Here is a 26,719-nt window from a genome sequence, read left to right on the forward strand (position 1 = left end):
TTAAATTATATGAATAAAATATATTTAAATTTATTATATTAATAACTAGTAATGATTATAATAAAGTGTTCTCATCTAAATGAGTATGATTAATTGTGTGATGCAACTCATTGTTATCCCGATAATCAACTTATAAGTAAACAGCCACAGGTGAAAATCTACATGTGACAGGTTTTATTTCTTATATTCTTTCTATTAAATTGGAAAACCCCATTCTACCAAGTGATGAAACATCAGATGCTATATTATATTTCTGGGTATTAAGAGTTACCAAAAAATTCTGAAAATAATAGTGATTTCTCACTAAAGAAAATATATTATATAGAGACTAATCATATATAAGCATATTATAATTAAAGAGAATCATGGAAATAAGTTTTTCATGTTCTGCTGTATGTAATTCAAAAGTGACTTAAATATGTGCAATACAATTTCTGAAGGTCAAACACATTGATTTGTAATAGGAGTCAAACACCAATCACATACATTTTTTTCATTCTTCAGAAACTATCACACATATTTCAAAAAACAATGTAATATACAAATGGATTATATGGCAGTCTTGAAAAATATCATTAAGCTACACTATATTTTAAAAGACAATGGTTTTGTTTTGAAGAAGTACAGGTTCTCCCCAATCCTGAATACATCACTGAGACCCACTGGTATGTCGGCTGAAGTCATTGATAGTGTCATGACCTTTACAAATCTATCTTTCAGCTGAAAAATTATATGACAACCATTTCCCTTCAAAGCCAGGAAACTTTAATCAATGCACATTCCTTCATAAAGTAGTCTGCAAAGGCATATAATTAGTATCTGTGAGTTGGTGATAGCCACCATTTTCAGAACTACCACCTCCATTAAACAAAAAGTTGTAGATATCTCATTTTCCACCAGCTCTTAGGAAGTAAGACCTTGTATAAAGTGGGTTCAGATGTAAACACATTTTGCAAGGAACAAGCTGCTTTAAAACTTTGATCTAAATCTATTCTATATTGCTGATCACCTCTGATAGAGATATAAGCCATTTCCAGTTGACACCACAGAACATAATAATAAAATAATAAAATAACAAAATAATAAAAATTATGCTGTATCTTGGTCTACAGTAATGTGCATAGGAATTAAGTGTTCAAGACCTCTCCATCATATACATGCATACATGCAAAACTGGGTCATATTATGCTTTACAGTAACTTAATTCAAATATATGAAATGCATTTTTCTCATCCCATCTTCACTTGGTTTTATTCCTCCGCATTGAATGTTATTAAAATTATAAAAAACCCAATAGTGACATAACATAAAGAAGTTTTGCTGTTCCTTGGATTCTTGCTTTTGTTTTTTCCCTAAGAATATTGGTCATGAACTGCTGACTTAATTAGCCTCTCAGTAATTTAGGACATGCCTCTATTTATGCCATGAATAGATTTTTACAGTAAATTTATTACTCTGTACATTTAATTTAAATGTTGAGATATTCCCACCCCAATAATTCAGTGATGTTATTTAGAGCTAAAATTGAATGACTTTCTATGATAAAATTCACTTTGCATACATAGTAGAGAAAACTCAGGCAATTTTTCAGAAGTCACATATAGAAAATGACAGTATTATGGTTTTTCAAAGCTTCATAAAGAAATTATATTTGACACTAGGGGTGAGTAACTATTGAATTCTAGCCCTATAAAATCCAATGATTAGATATTTATTCATTTTCACTATTTCCTTTTCAATTACATGTGTGAAATTTCCATCTACATAGTCACTTGTTCTAATATAGGGAAGCAATTCCCCACAGACTTCTCAAATTTCTTCATGCCTTCTGAAAAAAAAAAGGAATTAACAGCTTCATTGTGGACTACCTTTTCATGGGTACTTATATAAGACCTGAATTTTGACGAACAGTTGTGGATTTGCTTGTTACTCCACAAATTCATGTCTTGTAGGAATGAAATATTCAATATGGCCTCTATATACACTGATTTGCTAGTGTCTTAGGCCGCACCATCTTAGTTGACCTCTTTACATATCTAATTTGAGCCTTGTCACTGCACAGACTTTTCAACATACAGTAGTTTCAGGAAAATAAGGTTTTTTACTATTTGGTGGTTTCCTCTTTCTATATAAAGCAAAAATCCCAAAAGGCCAAAGGGTGTCTTTAATGTTCTAATCTTGAAAGTCCACAGCTTTATACTGGTCAAAAAAGACAAAGGCAATTCTAGTTATACAAGAGAGGAAATTAGTTCTCATCTGTTAACCTGCATGAAAGCTAAACATTTGAAACATCTTTACTGCATCCATACACATAGTCTTAAAAGTTGAAAACAATTTCTACCAGATTATTAAAGTGTTTGTGGCATAAGATTGGCATTCCAAAACCTTGTAAGTATCCTTGGCTCCTTCAATAAAATATTGGACTTGATATATCCATTGAAATCTCTGATCCACTTTCCACATAAGTAAATGGATAATATAGAAATGACTGAGCTATCTTTAACATTTTTCTAGGGGGGAATCCTAAGAAATAGCATTTCTGATGTTTCCAATGAAAACTTTCAATGTCATAAGCCACGGTGGTGTCAATAAAAGCCAACTATGGTGGAGTCACACTTGGGGAAAAAACTGACAAAAGTGATAAAAATGAGAAGTTAAATAAAAATGCAAAGTTAAAGTTATTTTGCTGACTTTAGAACTTTAGCAAGGCAAATATGGCCAAAAGGAAAAAATGCCTCAAAACTTAACTCTATAGAAAGCAAAGGACATGAAAAATTGATGAGAAATAAGAATTAAAAACCTATATTTAATTAGAGATGCAATGCAATAAAATGGAAATATTTAAGAAAAATGGCACACCAAGACTTTGTTGATCCAATAGGCCTTACAATGGGTAATCTGAGAGTGAAAACATAGTTATCTAATATAGATAAAAATATGAAATTACTTATGGAAAAATATGGAAATAATACCAGACTTATTTATATCAAGAATTATAAAAGAAATTAATGTGAAAATTGAATAAACAAACACAATTCAACCTAAAACTCTTGAATGGTATCTAATAAGTCTGAACACTTAGCATCCTGTTCAGCTCTAAATTTTGTACTTTGGTCATTTTTTACTTTTCTTACAGATAGCTGTTATATATTTCTGAATTTACTTAAATAGTTTTGCTTTAATTAGAAAGTAAACATGTAAAATAATTCTCAGGACAGAACAACTTCCAAATCTAGGACAATCCAAAGAGCTCTTTGTACCTTTTCCAGATACAGGTAATGCTAGGAAAATTAGCCTGGAGCAATACGCCATTGTGGGTGTATTCACAGAAGAAATGAAATTGATGGGAACAAAATTAAATAAACATGGTTTGAGTCCCTACCCCAAAAACATTTCTTAATGAATGTCTAGTAAGACTCCTTTAGAATTCAAAGGTATCATAGGAGAAAGATCATACCCATCAATGCTTGAAGAGGCTGCTAATGGAAGAGAATTGGGAAACAAAACAAAATGCAGAAAACATACACATTTGTTACAATACACACTATTAGCATGCTACCCAGTAAGTCTTTCAACCCAAGTCCCCTGTATAAATGCTAAAATACTTTGGAGATTACAAATGTTCCAAGGTAGAATAAAATTTACACTTTAGTATTACATTTATCAATTTATCATCTGGTGACATAAATTTTGTAGTAGTGGGAGATAGCAAATTGGTAATGCTACTTGGAGAGAGAAAATGTAATTGAATCTATCCAGTAAAATTGAAAAATAAACTAATAGATTTCCAGATACATAGCCTGGTAAAAATTCCTGGATAAATGTCAAAAATAGAGGAAATTGCAAAAACATTGATTACTACATTTTTTTATAATAGTAAATATCCAGAAGCATCCAAAGTCCATAAATGTGATAAATATTTACATATTTTATATTTATATTTGCATATATGGTAATGCCATGAAACATATTCCAATAAAGAGGAAATTGGATTTAGAAGTATATCCATGGCTAACCCAAAAGAATATCGAAAGAAAAAGGCAAAAATCATAATGAGTCATATAGTCTAAAACTGAACATAGATGTATGTAAAATCACTGGTAACCGAAGGTTGGCTTTGTAGTCCTTGGAAGTGAGTTTAGTCATTATTAAGAGCAACAGAGGTTTGATAGACTGATTGTAGAAATGATTCAATTCTTCTCTCCCTGTATTCATGAACTTTGCTCTTTGATTTTGTAGGTCTCCCAATAAGAGGTGGAAATCATTTTTCACCTTGATACCCTTGTGATTTTTTTTGATCAGAATATAGAAAGAATGACAATATGTCTGTCCCAATTATAAGCACCAAGAGGTTTTCACATGGCCACTCTCTCTGAACTCTGCCAACACTAAGTGAGTGAGATCAGGCTGTCCACTAGGAGGTCTGAGTCAACACATGGAGCTGAAATAAGATTCCCAGCTGAGGTCACCCTAGACCTACCTGCCTCGGGCTACTAACCTCAGACAGTGACATGCCACACAGAGCCTTGCTGACTAAACTGCTGATATATAAAATTATGAACTGACTGGCTGTGATTTTCAAATTTACAAGGTTTAGGTTGATCCAGTTTGGGACTGAATCAACTTTGAATTGATTGATACATGGGGAGATCATAGATATTCTCTACTTGGAACTTCCAAAAAAAGAAACTATTTAGTTTTCTGCTGAAAAGGTGAGATAAAGAAATGTTTGGTTACATGTTACTTGTTTTGTTTTGACCTTATCATACTTGCCATTAGAGACCTGATTCAGATACCTAAGAACCTGAGAATATTTGCAGAATGCAGGTAACATGAGTTCTTTGTTTTATCTTTCACTGCTTTAATTCATCTAAGAATCACATTCCTTCATTAGAACTTTTTAAAATATATTAATAGGTATTTTGCTTCCTTAGGAATGCTATGTGAAAAGCTGAAAACTTAGTAGTCACTGGAATTTACAACCAGTTAATTGAGTAATAGTTATAGTAATTGAAAGGTAGAAAAACAAATGGACACTTTCCTTCTTTAAGCCTATGGAATTAGCTAGTAATGAATATTTAAAATTATTTTTAATATCGCATACTGTGTTGTAAAACATAAGTCAGGGTTTATTTCTTTAAAGTTTTAAAATGCACCAGTGGGGAAAGGAAAGGCTTATTCTGTGTGTGTAATTGTTGTTCATTATAATTAAATGTACTTGATCAAAACTCTGACAATCAAAAACTCATGGGATTCTCAACATGAATTTTAATTAAGCCCTTCCTGACATATTTGAAAGTGTAAATGTCAGCAAAAAACAAAAACAAAAACCACTTTACCAACATCAAATTTATCAATTCAGATCTTTAAGACTCTTTAATAGCCTTTCTGTGTTGTAACCTACTGTTACAAGCTAAAAACTTTGTTTTGAAATGTGCTGATACTAAGTAAATGGAAAATTTTAGAAATTATATTCCAGGTTATTCATTAAGATAACTTTAAATCCAAACCTAACAGAGTACAAAAATACAAAACATTGCATTGAAACAATTATCAAACACCATCATAACCCATCAAATATAGTAATTACTGTAACATTGTCTCTAGTGCTCTACTTACAGACATTTCCTGTCCCTAAAAAGGAAAGCCCAGGATTTTTTTTTTTAAAGATTTATTTATTTATGCATACCGAGCTGGGTACAGGCCAGAGGTGTGGGAGTGGGGAGGTGGGAGGTGCAAGACAGAGTGCGGAGCAGAACTGGAAGATCCAGAAGTACACTGCTGAGGGGAGCAGTGGGTGGGTCAGGAGAGGTCTGTCATGCCAAGTGGTCACCTCCGGGGCAGAGATTGAACTCACGCTGAAGTGACTTTAACTTCTTAGTGCTGTGCTTTAACCCGCTGTGCCACCAGGGAAGTCCCTGGATTTTTAACATTGCATAAAAGTTGGGCCTAAATATTGTGCTCTGCTCTAAATTTATGGAAAACCCATCTATTGATAGAAATCTATAAATTGGGGGTTTTAATGTTCCCACAACTCCATTCTCCTTCGCTTCTCTTAGCCATTTATGAAGGTGGGATTCCAATAAATTACTCAATAATCATTACTGTAACTATTTCATCTGCAGATCTTTCTTCATCGATCTTGCTTCATCCTTTCCCTGCATCCTAATCTCATATAGCACATATTCTATCAATGAATAACTTATATTTAAGAACACAATGGCTAGTTAATATTCCTTCCCATATATAGTTATTTTTCTCTTGATGACATCCTTTAAGATGTACTCTATTACCAACTTTCAAAGATATATCAGAGTATTACTAATTGTAGTTATGCTCTAAATGTTGATGAATTAAATAGCTTACATGACAAGCACAACTAAAAAGCAAGAGATCATTATGCAAGTGATGTGGTGTTTTTTAGTTGTTCAAAGATGTATACATGAAACCTTTCTATATATTTCTGAAGATTTGGCAGAAAAAGTGACACTTGCTACCCATAGTATGGTGTGATTTCATTTGCTATATTCAACATACAGATGATTTTTGATGGCAGTTGTCTCTCATTAGAAATCATCTTTTATACATTTTAATATCACTGCTATGTTTAGACATTTGTTATTTAAAATTCCATGTATGTATAGGAAAGTAAAAACAATTTTATCAGTTGATAAAACAATATATAAATTGACAATATTAATATTTATTAGTGAAAATGACCAATATAAATTTCAACTTTTAATATTGAGTGAAAAGCATAATACAACATGATAGCATTGTTATCTATACTTTTTAAAACTTAAAAGGTGAAATAATGTATTTATTTTAAATAGATATATCTATAGAAATGTCTAAGTTCTAAGTGTCAGATTGATATTTTTAAGGAAAAAAGGACATGAAATAATTGAAAAATCTAAAGGACTATTTAATTTTTCTGTAATAACCTCTTTATTACTTGAAGCAAAAGATAATTGCTATTATTCATCGCTATTAAGAGAATGTTTGTACGTCCCCTTATTCTCTGAGCATTTTAATATTTTTACATTATTCTAATTAAAATACAATATTTCACTCTTCAAAAAAATTAATGCCTAAGCCTACATTGAGAAAACTCACAGTTATCTAAACAGCCAACTCCTTATGTTTGTATGACAGGTGTTTTGTTAGATGATTTCCCAGAGGTCAAAAAGGAGTAAAAATAGACCTTGAATAATAAATCTGAAAGCCAGATTCCTAGTCTAATGCTCTTTTCATTAAATCACGCTTATACCATTTGTATGTATTTTACATTATCAATGTGTAAATTTGTTTTTATCATCTTCACCAGTAACCTGGCAAAAGTAAACTGGTTGAAAATTCCATCATAACAAATTGGAGAAGGATGAAGCTGGCTGATGTCAAGACATAAATAACAGAGTAAATGTGAAAATTCTTCAGATATTTTGTATCAGATTTTCTATCAAAGAGAATGGTGGTCAACCTAGGAGCAAGGTAAGCAAACATTGAAGAGAAAAATTAAGGTGAAAATTAATGATGAAATAGGTGATAAAGGATATTCTAATTGTAGTAAATGAATGTCTTTTGGAAATGTCTTGTGGAAAATATGAAGAATATCTGTAAGTCAGATCATAAACTGACCTTGGTGGTATTAATGACATATGTATATAGATATGTAATGTGTAAAATATATCACATCATATAAGTATACATGCATTGTATATATGTGTGTATATATATATATATATATATACACACAAACACATATGTTTTTCTGAAGAAGAGAGAGCTTGGAGAGGAGTGAATAATCAATATTGATATTTTGTATTATTTCACCAATCATTTGAAGAGAGAATGAAAACTAGCAAAGAAATTTTCCCATAACTTTTGAGCAATACTGATCAGATTCAAGCCTATGAAGCTTGTGTTCAGAAACCAAGTTCATTTGAAAACTTTCTTTACAGTCAAATATCTGGACATATAAATAAACATAAATATATTTTATGCTTATGTGCTAAATTTAAGCTTAGTTTGCTGAAAGGTCTTAAATACAATGACACCCCTGTAGCAATAGCATTTAAGCATATAGACTTTACTGTTTAAATATAATTCTCCAATACAAATAACTTGAGACTCCGGAGAAGAATCTGATTCCAGGTTTAGGGAAGGAAAATGCAAAATTTATCTGAGCATCTGTGTTTTCAAAACGTGAGGCAGTGTTTAAAAAATAGAGAGGGGTGTGGGCCCTCCCTGGTGGCGCAGCGGGTTAAAGCACTGCACTGAGAAGCTAAAAAGCCACTCCCACATGAGTTCAATTCCCACCTGCCCCGGAGGAGACCACATGGCGTGGCAAACCTCTCCTGACCCACCCGCTGCTCCCCTCAGCAGTGTACTTCGTTGATCTACCTGTTCTGCTCCCCACTCTGTCTCTGGTGAAGCCTCTCACCGCCCCTGAGCCTCTGGCCTGTACCCCAGTTCTGTATGTACAAATAAATAAATCTTTAAAAAAAAAAATAGAGGGGGGGGAAAACGAGGAGATATTTGAAGGGCACAAATGCCTTTCTGAAGGGTCCAATGTCCAACTTCAAAAACCTGAGCAACAAAATAATGACATTATTAGATTAGAACCCAAAGGATATTATAAATACTCATAAATCTAACTGATGTAAGTGAAAATGAATGATAAATGTGGGAGAAGGGGCGACTCTTCTTAGTGAGATTCATTATAAAATGAAAAAAAATCATTAACACTGTGCAGTAACAATTATATGGTGGCAAGAATTCATGCTAAAATTATTATAGGAGATTTTGTGGAGATACAGGATATAGGATATGTGTAAAGTGTAGTATCTTTCCTGAGATACTTATCAATGAAGAGGGCAAAAATGGGAAGGCTACACTGTATGAATCTGGCATATAACACATGGATCCAGTAATCAAAGTCAATATTCCCAGTTAGCGCGTCTAACATTATGATATACAGAAAAGAACAAATTTATTCTGTGATATTCTTTTTTTCTTCACCTAAAACAACATAATTTTATCCTGCTGATTTTTTGATTTAATTTTTCTTCTTTCAGTTCTGATAAATTGCTTGTTTGAGATTTTTCTTATTCATTGATGTGGAATGACATTGCTATGTACTTCTGAATACTGCTTTTAGTGCATCCCATATGACCTGGAGCTTGTCTCTTCAAATAAGTTTTTATTCCCCTATTGATTTCTTCATTGACTGAAGAGCTATTCAAAAGCATTTTGTTTCATTTCCACATTTGGATTTTTTCTGGGTTTCCTTATGTTGATTTCTAGCTTTAAAACATTGTAATCAGAAAAGAGACTTGATATAATTTCCATCGATATGTACTTTAAGACATATCTGGTGGCCCAGCCTATGATTCCTTTGTGATATTCTTATCAAATGTGTAATTTCAATCTAATCATGGGAACACATCAGAGATGATAACCCTAGAAAAGGAACATCTACTCTAGAAAAAAGGAAACAGTAGAGAATAGTAATGAATTTATAAATGTGAGTCATTTCTATTTGTACACAGAAAATTGATGCTGTGGACACCTATCTTGACAATCTCTGCATATAAATGGGTCACTAAATACTTGGTTGTCCAGCATTACACCAGAACAGAAGAATATAAGCACTCTTTTTCCCTTCTCCCTTCATATTTGTATAGAATATATAAAAATTTATGTTTTGCAGGTGAAATGTGTTTTTATTTTCCACATTCTTCCTAAAATTACCCTTTTTTTTTTCCAAGTTTACTCAGATCTATTAAAAGCAAAACAAAAACTGCGGAGTTACTGATTGCCTGCAATCTGTACATGTCTCAGAGGGAGACGACAAGTCACTAACCATTAGAGAAAAACTTGTTTCTTTCTCTCCTGATTTCAGAAGGTGAACTAAAAGTTACCTTCAATTGAACATTCACTTTCAACATCAAGGCTCCGTGAAAGAATCTGAAACTGGGTTTTGGTTATATTTAATTAGAGCTAAGTTCTTTCAAGGACTTTAGATCCTTCTGGTAAAGATCTAATAAAATAGTGTTAGACTGAAGTGTTGTCTATTTTAAGCTCAATAAATAGCCTGCTCAATTAATAAGCCTTTTCCAGACCCTTGAAGCAGAATCAATAATACCTTTATCTTTAGGGTTCATCACAACTATAGAATATATAGAATTTGTTATATTACACCTTGTCCCCATTCTTTAGTAGACATGACTGATCTCATCTGATATATTTACATTTCTTCACATGAGAGTAGTTTTATTTAACTAAGCCATCCCTATTCTTAGCCTAATGCCTTTATTGTTGGAGAGCAGATAGAGGTTTATTGAATAAAATAGATTATGATCATAATTTTATCATCCTTTCTGGCAAGATTACTGTTATCTCTATCTCCATATATAAGGCTTTATTTTGATATTTTATCAAATCGATATCTTTTTAGTTATTTAATGTAAATATAGATATAAAAATAGATATACACAATTCTGCCTCTGGGTTACTAGTTACTATCTTTTTCTTGTGTGTCAGCAATGCACAATTTTGATAAATGCAATTAAAAAATTTAGTAGTTGAGCCTTCCCTGGTGGCACAATGGGTTAGAAAGCAACACTGCAAGTTGGCCACAGCCACTTCAGTGTAAATTCTATCTGTGGCCCCAGAGGTGACCCACATGGAGTGGCAGACTTCTCCTGTCTTATCCACTGCTCCCCTCAGCAGTGTACTTCACAGATCTGCCTGTTCTGCTCCTTGTTCTGTCCTCTCAACACCCCTACACCTCTGGCCTGTACCCCAGTTCTGTATGTATAATAAATAAATCTTTTCAAAAATTTAGTAGTTCTGCCATAATCATTGGTTATAATTCAGCTTAAAGAGTATACTATAGTGTTCAAATGTTTGCACAGTCATTGTTTTAGGGAAATTTTCAAATAATCTGAGGAAACTCGTATATTTAATCATTCATAAATCAATTAGCTGGTTCCCTTTTAAATAAAATATTTGATAGAAAGTGAGCTTTAGAAGGAAATAATTCTATTTTGTTTGCTAATGTGTTCTTTGACCAGGATAAAAAGTGGTCTCAATAATTATTTGTGAAATGAAGGAATGTATAATTATAATAAATATAATTCAGAGATGTTTTTTACCATTTTTTTAAAAAAATTCTAATTAGAACTATATATTGCCTGTATGGCTTTCTATCTATAAAGTTTTTCCTTGAATATTTATATAACTTTCAGAAGTTTCTATTTGACCCTATCCCAATATTAATAAGAGAAGACAAAAGCTGTTCATCTACAGAGAGAATCAAACAATTTTTTCCATGTAGAGGTAGCAAGCATCTTTTTTTATGGACAAGATGATTATAGTGATGACATCAAATTACATAATTTGTCCTTTTCTTTAGGAATAGTAGGAGTTTTTCTATATTCTCCACTAGGAAGCCCCAACTTTTTACGGCAAATATCAAACATATCTTTTATTAAACTAAAAAAAAAGTTCCCCCTATTTGCTCATTTTCTGCCTATATTTTCTCCTGAGAATGGATATTTATTGATACATAATAGTTTTGGTTTATACGTCTTTAAGTTCACAGATTAGGTAAACATATCATACTGTAAATAGTCAAAAATATTCACTAATCCTGTTCAAGTGGTATTGAAAAAAAAAAATCGCAGTTCACACCATCTTTCTTTTCCTACATCAAAATAAGAACATAAACCAATAGAGATATGCCAAATATAACTGAATGAAATACATTTAAAATACTAACATTTGGGAATCTAGCAAGAACGGAGCAGGGTGAAGACTAATAACAGAATAACCAGCTCACTTCCTACATATATTCACAACTACATTGCATCACGACAAAGTCAACAGTCCTTTAACAGCAAGTGGATAACTACAGTAAGTCAAAGGAACAATGGTCCAGAAGATAAGGGTAGGAAAAAAATTCAAATGAAATACACTGACACCTGGGTAGTGCTCCTCATGAGAAAGAGGTAAGCCTGACATAGGGAGTTACAGCTGATGACTCAGGGCTACATACCCACATTCATGACTTGGAATTACACTGAAAAGGATGGTACACAGAGTTGGCATCCAAAACAGATTTGCACACAGGGGTTGAGGGGCAGAAACTCTGAATATGAGTAGCTGAAATCCAAACCAGTGGGGAAGCCTATGTCAGATCACTTGTCTCTCCTCATCAACAGGATTACTACTTGTAAGCTGAGGCTGAGGCATTCAAAACTACATACCACCCCTCCACCCAAGACCAAAACCAAGACAACTGGACATTAACATGGTTATTAGAACTTGCTAACAATAGGAGCAAATACCACATATAAATTGTGTTTTATGTAGCCCAGTATACTAAAAGAGAAATACTAAAAGAGTATACTAAAAGAGAAAAGAGAACAATTTCCTCCTGTGGCCCAATCCAAATATAGTTTGTGCCCAGCATGTGTCTAATGCTGAAACATACCTTAGAAGTAGGCATAAGACCATATGAGACACTTTATCAAAAAGATGACCTAAAAGAATGTTCATTGTGAACTGCCACCACACAGCTCTGGTACCCATAGCAGAGTAAGAAGCTTCAGTCTCTGATGGTCACTAGAGATGATCTTTTATGTCCTACTGCCTGGTTACTTTCTACTTGTTACCCCCCTGTCAGTACCATTTCTCCAGTTATTTCAATGGATACAAAAGTAGCAATCCAAAAATCTATCCATATTTTACCCCATAACATTTAAAATTGAAGAGACAGAAGAACGTATCACAAATGCTAGAGCAACAAAAATACCCTGAGAGAAGTCTTAATCCAGCAGGATTATAGAATATGTCTGAAGAGTCATTATAAATGTTTTCAAACCTCAGGTAATATATGAAATAAAATAGGAACATAGAAAAGACAGAAAATAAGTAATGGCTACAGTTAAGACAAATAGTTCTAAAAAATACTATAACCAATTCAAAAAAGTAAAATGAGGGTGTCAACAGCAGAAAAACTCAAGTAAAAGAGGAAGTAGTGAGCGCAAACGGACAGTAAAAGACAACACATACATAGGACAAAAAGAAAAAATAAAAATAGTTTCAAAACTCTTTGGAATAACATAAAGAAAATAACATTCTCATCAACTGAGTTCCAAAATAAGAGAAAAAGTCATATAAAATTTATTAAGGAAATAATTTCTAAGAACAATTTCAACCTTACATTGTTTAGGAAAAGGAACCAGACATCATGATACAAAAGGCCCAAAGAGTTCCAAGCAAAATAACACCAGAAAGACACACTCCAAGGCACATCTTAATAAAACTATTGAATGCCAGTTGAAAAGGACAACATATTAAAAATGTCAAGTGAAAAAAAAGGGTCACCTCATAGGGAACACCATTGAAACTGACTGAATTTTTCAGCAGAATCAAGAAGGAAATGACAGGAGATATTTAAATATTTTAAGAAAAATGTTCAGACTAGGATCCTTTACCCTGCAAGATTAACATTCAAGACTAACATTTAAGATGAAGGAAGGGTATAGAATTTCACTGAAAAGAAAAAACTGAAAGAATTTATGAACACAATGTTGCAAATGAAAGACATATTAAAGGGGTCACTAAGAAGCAACAGAATAATAGAGAGATAACTATGCTTAAATTATACAGCAAGGAATAGAGTAACAATGTGACTCATCAGAATGTTTTAACCAGAACAATCAACAAATCATACAAATAGTCCATCATACACTAAGTTTAGCACAAAAATGCTACCATTCAGTAATAATTTTATACTAAGCACATGGAGTGTATAAAAGGGACACCTGACTATCAATCAGAAGTTCTGCTATCCAACCATAGTTCAAGCAATTATTTGTGCTTTAATGCTGACCTGGAGAGCTCTGCCCATTCTGATCACCACAACTTTTTATTTTACTTTGTTTATTTATAAAGAGAAAGAGTTATATCCTCTCCTCTCTAAACCAGTAAATAATGCTAAAGAATATATATATCAATATTTTTCAATAGGAATTTATTATTATGGCTTGTTTCATGGACTAGTACATATAGTATATTTTCACACTATAGTAAAGTATCTGAAATAGTATCTACAACTCATGATATTGTGGTCAATTTTATAATTCTATGCCAAAAGAACCCAAAATTTTCAAGTGTTTTCTGTTTCTATTATATCTTATAATGTACTTAAAATGACTTATGATTAGATTTGCCTACTACTGTTAGTATGGATTATTTAATTCGAAGACTAAAACTAGACAAGTCTAGTAGTACTTTCATTGTACAGATATAGAAACTACAACTCTAAAATGACAATATAATCTACACAGTGTCAGGCAATAGAGTCCTACAAATCCTAGAATACTTTTCATTATAATTCACTGCCTTTGTTCAATCTTTCCAACAGTACTTTTGGGTTCTAAGATGAGAAACACTTCATAGTCATACTTAGAAAATCCAGCTCCCCTCCCTCCCAGAATTTTGAATTTGAAGAACAAGAAATGAAGTTTATGATAGTATCAATATTCAGTCCTACTAGCTCATATGACAGCTGACTACTGTTTGACAATTTGAACCCACAGTTTCACACAGTGATGCACAACAATTAGTATAAACATTAATTAAAATTTAAGACCAATATTTTGTTTTTTCTCAGAAATACCTTGACACATAAGATTTTTCCTTAAAACATGAAGCATAATTTATATATCTTTGAGTCAAATTTGAATGACAAATTTAAAAAACATGATAATGGTTGATCTATATTTAAATCACTTACAAGCTATCTACAGATAAACTTGCTATTTTAACCCAGTATCTCTTTCTGTAAAATGAAAGTAATTTGCACCACACAAGTTGTAGTATTTCCTTCATTCAGTTTTTGTATGAATTGAGATTTGTTTATAACTTTTTTGAGATTTATGTATAAATGAGGTTGTGTATAATTTTTGAGATGATAGGTATACAGCAAACAGGAGTAGATCTTCAGATTTTGAAAATGCTGTATTACACTGAGCTAAATAGGCTTCATTAATAAACCTTTAGGTTTCAATATGCTAATATGAATCATGAACGCTTGCAAGAGAATTCTGTACACAGCAATTCTTAAATATTTTTCACCACAAAATACTTCTTGCCCTGGCATTTGGAAAAGCTACTCTATACCTTATTGTCTCACTGTAATTGATTCAGTTTGTAAAGCAAATACACCTACAGTAAAATTCATGATAGTTAATATTATTTAAGCAAATGCTTGGGTTTAAGTATAGAAAAAAAGTCTGCAGCTAAGCATGCTTCCTTTCTCTCTCTTCTCAGGCACTCTTGTGTATCTCAGGGGAAAAAAAGTACTTTTAGGTAATTGTGCTCTACTGTTATTAGTGAGCATAATTCTAGGATGTTTTTTGAAGAAACAAAGATGACAATTATAGCATGAAAAATAAAAAGGACATAACCCAAGAAGATAAATATCCATTAAATGCTAAGAAAAAGTAATGTTCAATATAACTCACAGTTTAAATAGTAGTAGTTAAAATGACTTTCAAGTTCACTTTCAAATGAAAGTGTGTCATAGTATTAACCAGAAAACTTATAATTTTGGTTTGGAAATAAAATCTACTAGCCTGGCATTAGAGCAGAGATATTTACACCAGGATGTACACATTATAATTTATCTTAACTTATTGTCACTACGTGTAACAAAAGCCTTCTAATTGAAAAAAATGAGAGGGTAGAATTTACAGTGCAGATAGCTGATTTTATCATTCTCTGACTCACCATTTCTAAAATGGGCTAATCGTCTTGTGTGAAGATATTTATATAAACAAATTTATCTAGTGATATATAAAGTGATTATACTAGTTTAGGGATGATTGTTTAACTTCCTTAGGAATGTATATGCTGAGTGATTGTGACTTTGTATAATGATTTTTATCATGAAATTGTCCTGATACTTTATATTGGGCAACAATTCACAACCATGTCTCCTGATCTTCTAGAATCATAGCTTTGAGACTAATTTTCTTGAAGAATTTTAAAACCAACCTTTTATCTTAAATTAGGAGGGCAAATTTTTTTCTTTTCTAAAAGTCAAGATGTTCTTTATAAAGAAGATAGCACCTTCTATTAGTTTCAAAATGTAGATATACATACATACACACACACACACACACACACATATATATATATAGAGAGAGAGAGAGAGAGAGAGAGATGTAGTCATCATTTTTAAAGTAAACTTGCTTTAGTGCACAAGTTTAAGTTAATGTTGGCAGAAATGGTTATATTGAGTAAATTTGTGGAGGCAGAGATAAATGGTATTTTAATGAAATCAACCTTTGGAGACATAAATTCACTTTTATTGGGAAGGTATATTTCATCCTAATTGCTAGACATGGTTTCTCTGCATGCTGTCTCACATGTAATACTTTTTGTAAATTACTGTCTATAAAAATTCAGTGTTCTCAATCTTCTGAAAAAGAATAGCAAGTATAGGTATATAGAATAGGTATAGTAAGACAATGCTAAGAAATAGGATATATGAAGGGAGAAGAGGAAGGGACACTGATAGATCAGGATTTATTTTCTAAGGAAATGATAAAAACTCATCACTATCATGGTTATCAAAGACATTTCAAATAACATAATCAACATAGCCTCTGTTGAGGAACAGACTTTTAGGAAGCCTGGTGGGTCAGGAATAAGGGATAAAGGATGGCTGGTCTAAGGGTCAAAATTAGACGGAAGCCACCAGCCCTGTTAGCTCTGCATGTTTGCACAGAACATAGTCTCAGCCAAGGAGAAAAACATGACAAGAAACATGAACAATTCTGCTGAAGAAACATGAACAATTCTGCTGCTCAAAAGGTACTACTCTTCAAATGCAAAATTTAATCTTGCCCTGGGATTAGAATTTTAATATTCACTTTCAATACAACTGGCTGGAAAGTGTGACACTCTATAATGTATAATCCTCTTTAAACAAAACTAGCTCAGTGTTTGGACAGGACTGAATCCAAAGTGGCAGACAGTAACTAATGAGTGTGGAAAGGCAAAAAAAAAAAAAAAAAAGGACACTGACATAGAATACATATTAAAGGCACATTTTATGTAGGATTAAGGTTTTCCAACCTATTGAGAAGATAAAATATATTCTAATCTAAAAGTTAAAAAAAAATGAACTAAAGGATTCCCAAACATCTTGAAAAAATTAAATGAATAAGAAAAACAATAGCCTGCATTAGATACTCCGTAAGTATAATTGGAAATGTGGATTTATCAGTATGATTTATCCCAATTAATGTTCTTTTCCTATAAAAATATTCCCACAATAGCTATACATCATATATATGAATGTAACTTCATTTTAACAATGTAGAATCAGACTAAATGAGATTGAATGGGACTAGAATTTGAGTTGCAGTCTGTGTATTAGTTACATATTGCTTCATAACACATTATCCTAAAATTCAGCAGCTGAAAAAAATAACCATATGTCCTCAATAGGTTAGAAATCTGCAATGCTTCTGATTAGGGTCTTATAAGAACATGTAAAAGAAGGGTTAGGGAAGACTGAAATCAACACCGAACTTGACTAGAATGGGAGCACATTTGCTCACACACATGTTGGTAGCTCTCAGAAGATCTGCTTCCAAACTTATTCACATGAAGCTATCCTCAGCATTGACTCAAAACAGGGCAACCTCGTCACTGCTTCTTTCAGACCAAGTAATCCAAGAGAGAGATCAGATCCATGACAGAAGTCAGAATCCTTGAACCCTAATTTTGAAAGCAATACTCCATCCCTTCTGCCATATTCTATTGTTTACAAGCCAATCAATACCTGCAAGGTACACCAAAGAACTAAGGATTATTAGAGGTCAATTTAGAGTATGCCTATGTATTACCTCAGAAATATACTCTCCATAAAAATACTATCACCTTTCTCTTAATTTTTAAACTGTAAGTTCTCATGCTTGACTTTTTCTAGCTTCACGGTCCTCAATTTATAATATCACAAGTCAGGCCATTCAGCTATTTCCTCCTTTTTGCTTAGTTGATAACTGTCCTTTCGAAAAGATGAACAGCACTGCAAAAGGTAGCAAGTTCAATCTTTCAGAAGCATATATTTTTCAGTGTGTAGCAGCTCCCTGCTATTAAGATAAGAAATAAAATGAAACTGAGCTTTCAACCTTGCCTGTGAGGCAGGCTTTTTTCCTCTGATACTTTCTTTGTGAAAAGTAGACGCAAGAGTAAAATCAATGCTTCTTCTGTAACAAAGCCTAAATGAATGTGTGATATCTACTCTGAGAAAGTTCAATGCATACATTTTTAATCTTTATTTTATTTTCTGTAATAAATTCAAACTTAGGAAGTAAGCTACAACATTCTGTTTCATTTCTAGCTGTTTGGTACAGTAGTATTTTGTGAGCATTTAGTTTTACATGTATTCTGATTTATTAATGTAAAACTAATTGGTTTCCTACCTAGTACAGAAAGGAAAAATCAATTCCATAAAGCTTTTTAAATTTTAATAATTTCTTATTCAAAATAGTAAAGAAAACTCAATTTCATAAATATTTAACTACTATTTTCATTTAGAAAGTATTGGCTTTAAGCTAAAATATTCAGTCTCCTTTATCTTAATTCTCATTTGATTTATCAAGGATTTAGCTTTTCTTCAGAGAAACAATTAGTTTCACTTGATCACACTTTCACCTTGAAAGCTTAATCCTACTGGCATTATATAATGTAAAGAATAAAATGTGAAATCAATTTTAGTAATAATCTAGAAAAGATAAGGTAGTGCAAAACCAATAAGACTCATAATAAAAAAATATAAAAAAAAAGACTATATTCAGTTACATTTATTTTTAATAAAAATAGTTGAACAAAGTTTATAACAAAATGCATCTATTTGTGCTCCTCTCTTACCAACCTGTCAATCTTATTCACCAGCAACAACACTTAACATACCTTTAGCTGTTTCCGCAGAAAATTAACATTCTTATACTGCTATTTCTTCGATTCTCAATTTTAGACATTAAAAAAACTTTTTTTTTTAAATGGAGGTGAGAATTTGCCCCTTCTACAGAAAGACACTCACACTAAACACAAGCCACATAGACCTTTTAGTCTCTTGCTGTCATTACCCTATAAGAACTAAGTAGTCAATGCACAGTGCTTGCTTTATTTCATAGTGAAACAGGCATAGTACAATTACAGCTCTTATACAAATTACTTCTCCTGAAGATGGGAAATGCCTTATCACTTTTATTCTCTGTCCCTGCAACTTAAATGCATTTACTAATTGCTTTCTGACCTAGGTTGAGCTACATACATGAGTATTACACCATATGTCAATATATGCATGGTGATGTGTAACATTTTGTCACTTGAGGCTCATTTCTTCTCACTGTATTACTCAGGGGTTGTTTCATTTAGGAGAATTTTTCCTCTAAAACTGCTGATATTTGTCAAGTTAAGGTGTTGAGACACATGCCACACATTAGATGTATGATATCTCTGGCGTTGCTGCAAGTGAATGTCCTCAAAACATAAAAATAAATTATATTTTTGTACCATTTCACTATGAGAAAATGTGGTGTATTTATAAACATAGTTCTATATTAACCAATATATTCTGATTGTTTCTTTTCTGGTTCTTTGTGAGAATTAAATATTCTGTTTATAAATTATACACATGACAGTAGGTCTATTTTTCCACCAACTCCTTTTTTTTTTTTTTTAAGATTTATTTATTTATTCGTACAGAACTGGGGTACAGGCCAGAGATGCGGAGGGTGAGAGGATTCACCCGGGACAGAGTGGGGAGCAGAACAGGCAGATCCACGAAGTACACTGCTGAGGGGAGCAGTGGGCGGGTCAGGAGAGGTCCGCCACGCCATGTGGTCTCCTCCGGGGCAGGCGGGGATCGAACGCATGCAGAAGTGGCTTAAGCTTCTTAGTGCTGTGCTTTAACCCGCTGCGCCACCAGGGAGGGCCTCCTTTTTTTTTTTTAAAGACTTATTTGTGCATACAGAACTGGGGTACAGGCCAGAGAGAGGTGCAGGGGTGGTGAGAGATTCACTAGAGACAGAGTGGGAAGCAGAACAGGTAGATCGACAAAGTACACTGGTGAGGGGAGTAGCGGGCAGGTCAGGAGATGTCTGCCGCACCATATGGTCACCTCCAGGGCGGGTGGGGTTCGAACTCATGCTGAAGTGGCTTTAGCTTCTTAGTGCCTGTGCTTTAACCCAGTGCGCCACCTGGGAGGGCCCTCCACCAACTCCTTTTAAGCCTGTCAATTTTGCAACTTCACTCTCCTTCCCTACTGAGGTCCTTCTTGTTGTTATAAACCTCTGGCTCTGAAGTTTGATGTCACTAATTCTGTCAAGTTGACCTAATGGTAGGAGGAACTTACTGTAAGTCATTCTTACACTGGCAAAACTATAAATGGAAATGACAGGCTCATAAAGATTGACTGAACACACAAAAAATTATCACTCTAAAAGTTTCTTCTCTGCATCCCCCAAATCCCTGCAGTCACTGTAATACCACTCCAGTACCAAGGAAATATGGCCATTGTAAACAATAGAAATTAAAGGACCATTTTCCAAATTTGTAGTTATTTGATAATGTCAACAACTTATCACCACTAAAAGTCACCTGTGTAAGTGTGGGCACATGAAGCCCAAGATTCATTCCTCCACAATACATGAACCCCTTTCTATTAATTATCAATAAATGTACAACTGGCTTCTTGAGAAGGGAACTGTGGGTGTTAACATATGATTCCCTGCATGTCTAAAGATTTCTGAGACCACCTTTCTTTTTAATTACTTGTTGGTTATACATAGAATTCTAAGTTGAACATCATTTTCTCTCAGAACTTTGAAGGTATATCAAGAAATCCATTGTTATTCTCAATCCAGTTCTTTCCTTGTGAACTGTTTTATATACTTTTCTTCACATGTGATTTTAAGACTTGTTATATATTGAGTTATGTCCCCACAAATTTCACATGTGAACTCCTAACCCCAATTTCTTCAGAATGAGCTTATTTGGAAATGAGGTCACAAAGATAAAGTCAGTATGTTTAACTCTAACCATTATGATTGGTGTTGCTATTAAGAAGGAAAACTAGGACACAGAAAAAACATACATAGTGGGAAGTGGAGTAAAGAAACAAGAAGATGGCCATCTCCAAGCAAAGAAGAGAGGCCTGGAATAAATCCTGCCCACACAACACTCAAAAAGAAACAGATAGAACCCTAGTCATTCTTCTAGTTTCTCAAACTGAGAGAGATGTTGTTATATCACTCCGTCTGTTACACTTTGCCACAGCAGCCCTAGAAAACAAATTCAGCACCTTCTCTTTGTATCTAGAGTTCTAGAATTTGATCTTGGTATGCTTTTATTTTTTTTTTCCTGGAATGCCTTTTAATATGAAAATGTCAGCCTTTTATTTCTGGGATTTTTTAAAATTCTTTTTACATATTTTTACCTTTGATTCTGTTTTCTGAAATCCATGTTAATGTTCAAATTAAAATTTATGTTCAAATCCATGAATCTTATTGTCTTAAATTATTTTTTCTTCATTATTCTCTTTCTCCACTTATTAAATGATTTTTCAATTTTATAATCTAGCCCATTTTTAATATATTTCCACTGTATTAGTTTTAGTACCCAAGAATTAAGTGTTTTGTTATGTTCCTTTATTCTCAGTCACCCTACATTTATTATTGCTGTCTGTTTCTTCTTTTAAATTTTAGTTCACAAGTCAAGAGATTGTGAGAGTTTGCACTGGGCTCATTTAGCAGACCTAATTGTCCTGGCTTGGTTCATTCATAAAACTGTTTTCAGCTATCGAGTGGCCTCAGAGACATAATCTCTGCTTCACATATTCATCTTCCAACAGGAGAGTAAAATGTTCACATGAAACTGGATAAAATTTCTATCCTAAGATTTCTTTCAAGTGTTTAGAAGTCATGCTTCCAACCCTGATATATCTGGATTACATGCATGTCTAATGATGCCCAAGAATGTACACCTGATACATTCTCTAGTTCCAGTCACCAATTATTGACTCCATGGTGCTAAGGAAAATAAAACCTTCCTCTTCCTTGGTCTATCAGGGGTTGCTCAAATATTTCTAATTGCCTTTTTTTTTTTTTAATTTCCTTCCAGGGCACCATATTTGTCTACTTTTCTTAAACATACCAGGAGTATCCTTATCATCTCCTTTGCTTTTTGCTTCTCATTACTACTTCCATAAATATTGATATACATTAACTTCAGTTCTTATAGTTTTTTTATTTGCTTTTTTTTTTTTATAATATACACTTAGTTTTTCTATCATACACATGTGGGAAAACAAGATAGGTGGGTAACCTCTAATTTATATCTCCAATCAGATTTCTCCCCTGAACTATAGAATCTCATATCCAACTGTCTACCCAACATGTCTACTTGAATATCTAAGAGGGATCTCAGGTTTCCATTCCTAAACTGGGTTCTTTATCCCCTCCTCACATAATCTATTCCTCATATCTTCTCTTTCTGAAAGACATCATTTTTTCACCTCTCAAACAAATATCAGATGACAAGACTGTTTCATAGAATTCTACTAAATTATGATGCTTGATTTATTTTTGAACTTTCTTGCATAAAGGTACATCTCAACCACCTTTAAGAAGATTATTCCTAAATAATAACCAACCTGCCTCAAGATAACAAGCACAATTTCAGAATAAGTAAAATCATGAGTATTCTCTATTAAGATACACATATATTTGCTTTTGTTTTGTTAAGGCATTCTTTTTTTTCTCCATAATTCACTATATAAGTGAAAAAAATTTCAATACTTTCCTACTTAAAAATATTGACATTCAGGACCCTCCCTGGTGGTGCAGCAGTTTAAAACAAAGCACCAAGAAGCTAAAGCCACTTCATCAGTTCAAACCCTGCCCAGGAAGTGAACCACGTGGTACAGCAGACCTCTCCTAATCCACCCGCTTGTCCCCCTCAGCAGTACCTCATCAATCAGCCTGTTCTGCTTCACACTCTGTCTCTTGTGAATCCTCTCACTACCCCTACTCCTCTGGCCAGTACCCTAGTTCTGTATGCACAAATAAGTAAATATTTTAAAAAAAGATTAACACTCAAGTATTTGTACAACTAGGAAGAATTACTAATTTTACTAAATTTACTTGAAAATAAAATTAAACAAAACTTTGAAATTAAAAACCCACTTTTTCCATGATCCTTAGTTTTAAATTGGTTATTTAAAAATGAAGATTAGTAAATCCATTTGTGTCTGCACTGCATAACTACACACTTTACAATCTGCTGAAATTCTAAATGGTGCTACATTTACAAAAAAAATTTCCGTTTGCCATTTCCACCCTGGAAAAATATCGAGTATATGTATTTGCATATAGTTTTAAAACTATAAAACAGAAATACTAAAGAAAAATGTAGCCAAGAATAAACCTCTACTTATTTTACTGTGTTCAATAAAATGTTTTCTCCGTTTGCACAGAACTTTCTGAATTCACAATTAAACTTGACTATTCTGTCTTAGCCTTGTTTTTTTTTGGACCTTTTCACTAAGTCACAGTACTATAAAACTGAAATACACAAACAAGGAAACATTTGCAATACTGTATATTCATCATCACTCAAAAGTTCTACTATACAGACAAGATTGTGCTAGTAGATCATTTTCAGAGAATCAATCAACTTTTAATTATGATATTATCTCTAAATACTTTCCATGAGATTATATGACTGAAAATATATGTGGTTTTGATAGCAGATGGCTGATTTGGTTATGGGAAGACCACAGGGTTACAACTGAGATGGAAAATGGCACAAAATGATGTAAAAATAAACTATTATTAAATATATATGTGTGTGTGGGGTTTATGGTGAAAAGGATTTAGAGACTGAAACATACCTCTATTTTTGGATTTCTTCCAGAAACTAACTCTGAATTACAAAACAATCAGAAAAATAATTCATATTTTAATTGGTCCAGAAATTATCATATTTGGAAGGGTTGAATTTTAATGTTTGTAATTCAAAACGCATTAACAAAAGGCAAAGAATTATCTCTATCTTATTACACCACAATGTTTTCCTGGGTTGTTGACAATATGTTCTGGTGAAAGGTTCACTTGTTTATGCATGGAATATTTATCATGTGCTTAATTAAGCATGAAGCACGAAACATATCTGGGACACTTATTGCTTGGACATTTTTCATTGGTTCGTGGTGACTCACAGCATATACATTTGTGATGGTCACTGGGTTGCTAATGACTGGATGGGTTTTCACGTTTCAGAAGTTTGATGAGCTCCCTGTCTCATGAGTCCAAAGTACCTAGTTGCTAAAGCTAACAGGATGCTGTTGGTAAGCGGGAATGAAAACTAATGGCTGAGGAGTGTAAGAGCAGAGAGGAAAGAGAAAACTGGATTGTACATTTTAATTGGAAAGTCCATAGCCAGAAGCATTTTCAACAAACGTTGTTGTCACAGGAACAGGCTTTACATGACAGCATTGTTGGGCTTCTGCACTTGCAATTCTCTGATTTCTAGTTGTAGCCTTGCAAACTACCCAACAATTCCATTAAACATCTGTGAGCAAATACTCATGTAGTCAAACATTTAATTAACGTGTTTTTTGAGGACAGAAGTCACAGATAGAAATAGCTGAAGCTTTGAAAGGCTATAATAATTAAATCACTCACATACCAAAATACTTGAAATTTCACACCCTGTCAGTGATAAAAAGCTTCCCTTCTTATAAATTCTTTTTGTTCTCCAGATAGTAATATTGATTTTTTTGGTGAGGGGGGGACATTTTAAAAGCTTACATAATGAGAATTTATTCTGCAAACTAACAAATATATTAATTTCTCAGGTATATATAAACACAATTTATAAAATACACTCCTCTCTTATAACTAAAAGGTAAATATTGTTTCTTACACTGAGATGGATTGCGACTGGCATAACTTTCAGGGTAAAATAACTCCATGGACAACTTTGTGGAAGACTGTATGTGAATTTTTTTCTGTGTTGAATTTCTGCAAGCAATTGTGGGGTATATTCAATCTTCCATTCACTATAAAATCAAGTCAGTATGCTTTCATCATTAGTTAACTTCACAGTGATGCAATTTCAGTTCTTACAGGTGATACAGATGCTGGTAGAAGCTAGCATGATTCTTAGGATTAGCTATGACATTTCCTTTGTAGGCATCAGGAAAATATCACCAGAAAAATAAGTGTCATTTTTGCCAAAATTTGAAAACAGGATATAAAGTATTCCAGAAAAAATCATTTTCAAAATATTTTGAAATGATTTCTAGGTCTCTTGTATCTTATGACCAAAGTCACAATCAAAGTGGTGAAAATGTAACTATATACATAAGGAAAGGGTGAAAGTATATGAAAGTAGAATTATGAAAATTCTTAAATGACTGATATCAATGGATGCAATTACTTGAACTGGGAAGTAGGCTAGTGAGAGGGAAAGAGACGGGAGGGATGAAAATAGGAAAATATTTAATAGAGTGGGTGAGCAAGTCAGTATTTTTCAGCCAACTGAGGGTTCCTAAGGGATGTAATAAGCCATCATGCTCTCAAAGGGGAAATAATCCTGAATAACCCTGGAGATATTGTTATTCTTAAAACAGACTGTATAAAAAGTCAAAGAACATAGCATTGCATCAGAATATACAACAGACATTCTGATGGTCTCCCTTTCATCATTTTAAGTGTAGGATTTAGTCACATACACATATAAGTAACAGACAATAACATCAGCTTGGCTCCAGTATAAGAAATGTTTAGACACACACAAAGTGTGTGTGTGTGTATAACATTATAGCATTTGTGTATACACACGTGTGTATGTATATATACATGTGTGTGTTTATATAGAGAGAAAGGGATTTACTTGTTAGTAATTATTTAACTTTACATGATTTTCTTTGGTATTTTCTGTCTTGTATTATTTAGGAACCTTCTAAATAAATAATGATAAAATATAATAATAATATGACCAAAATTTTATTACAGTATGACCATTTCATAATTAGATGAGTAAATTGTTCAGTTTGTCCTTTTTCCTTGGTAATGATAAAGTATGCTTAGTTGTATTTTAAATTTCATCTTTGTTACCACATGTGCATTAGCACACAAGAAATTTTTGTTTAGATAAGCTCTATTTAGATGTGTCGATAGACTTTCTTAACATGTTATTATTCAGTGATTTTTAAATATTGAGCTTTTAAGTTCTTTTCCTATATTTCTTTAAAAATCCACATACTGGGCCCTCCCTGGTGGCTCAGCGGGTTAAAACACAGCACTAAGAAGCTTAAGCTACTTCCACATGAGTTCGATTCCCACCTGCCCCGGAGGAGATCCACATGGCGTGGCAGACCTCTGCTGACCCGCCTGCTGCTCCCCTCAGCAGTGTACTTCATAGATTTGCCTGTTCTGCTCCCCATTCTATCTCTGGTGAAGCCTCTCACCCTCCACATCTCTGGCCTATACCCCAGTTCTGTATGAATAAAAATAAATAAATCTTTAAAAAAAAATCCACATACTAGGCACATTTAAAAATATACAAATGTAATTTATTATTAAAATCAGGTTATTGTGTTTAGTCTGTTAGTCTGTGT

Source organism: Condylura cristata, unplaced genomic scaffold (assembly GCF_000260355.1).
Source record: "Condylura cristata isolate star-nosed mole 26May11 unplaced genomic scaffold, ConCri1.0 scaffold00013, whole genome shotgun sequence".
NCBI classification, from domain to species: domain Eukaryota; kingdom Metazoa; phylum Chordata; class Mammalia; order Eulipotyphla; family Talpidae; genus Condylura; species Condylura cristata.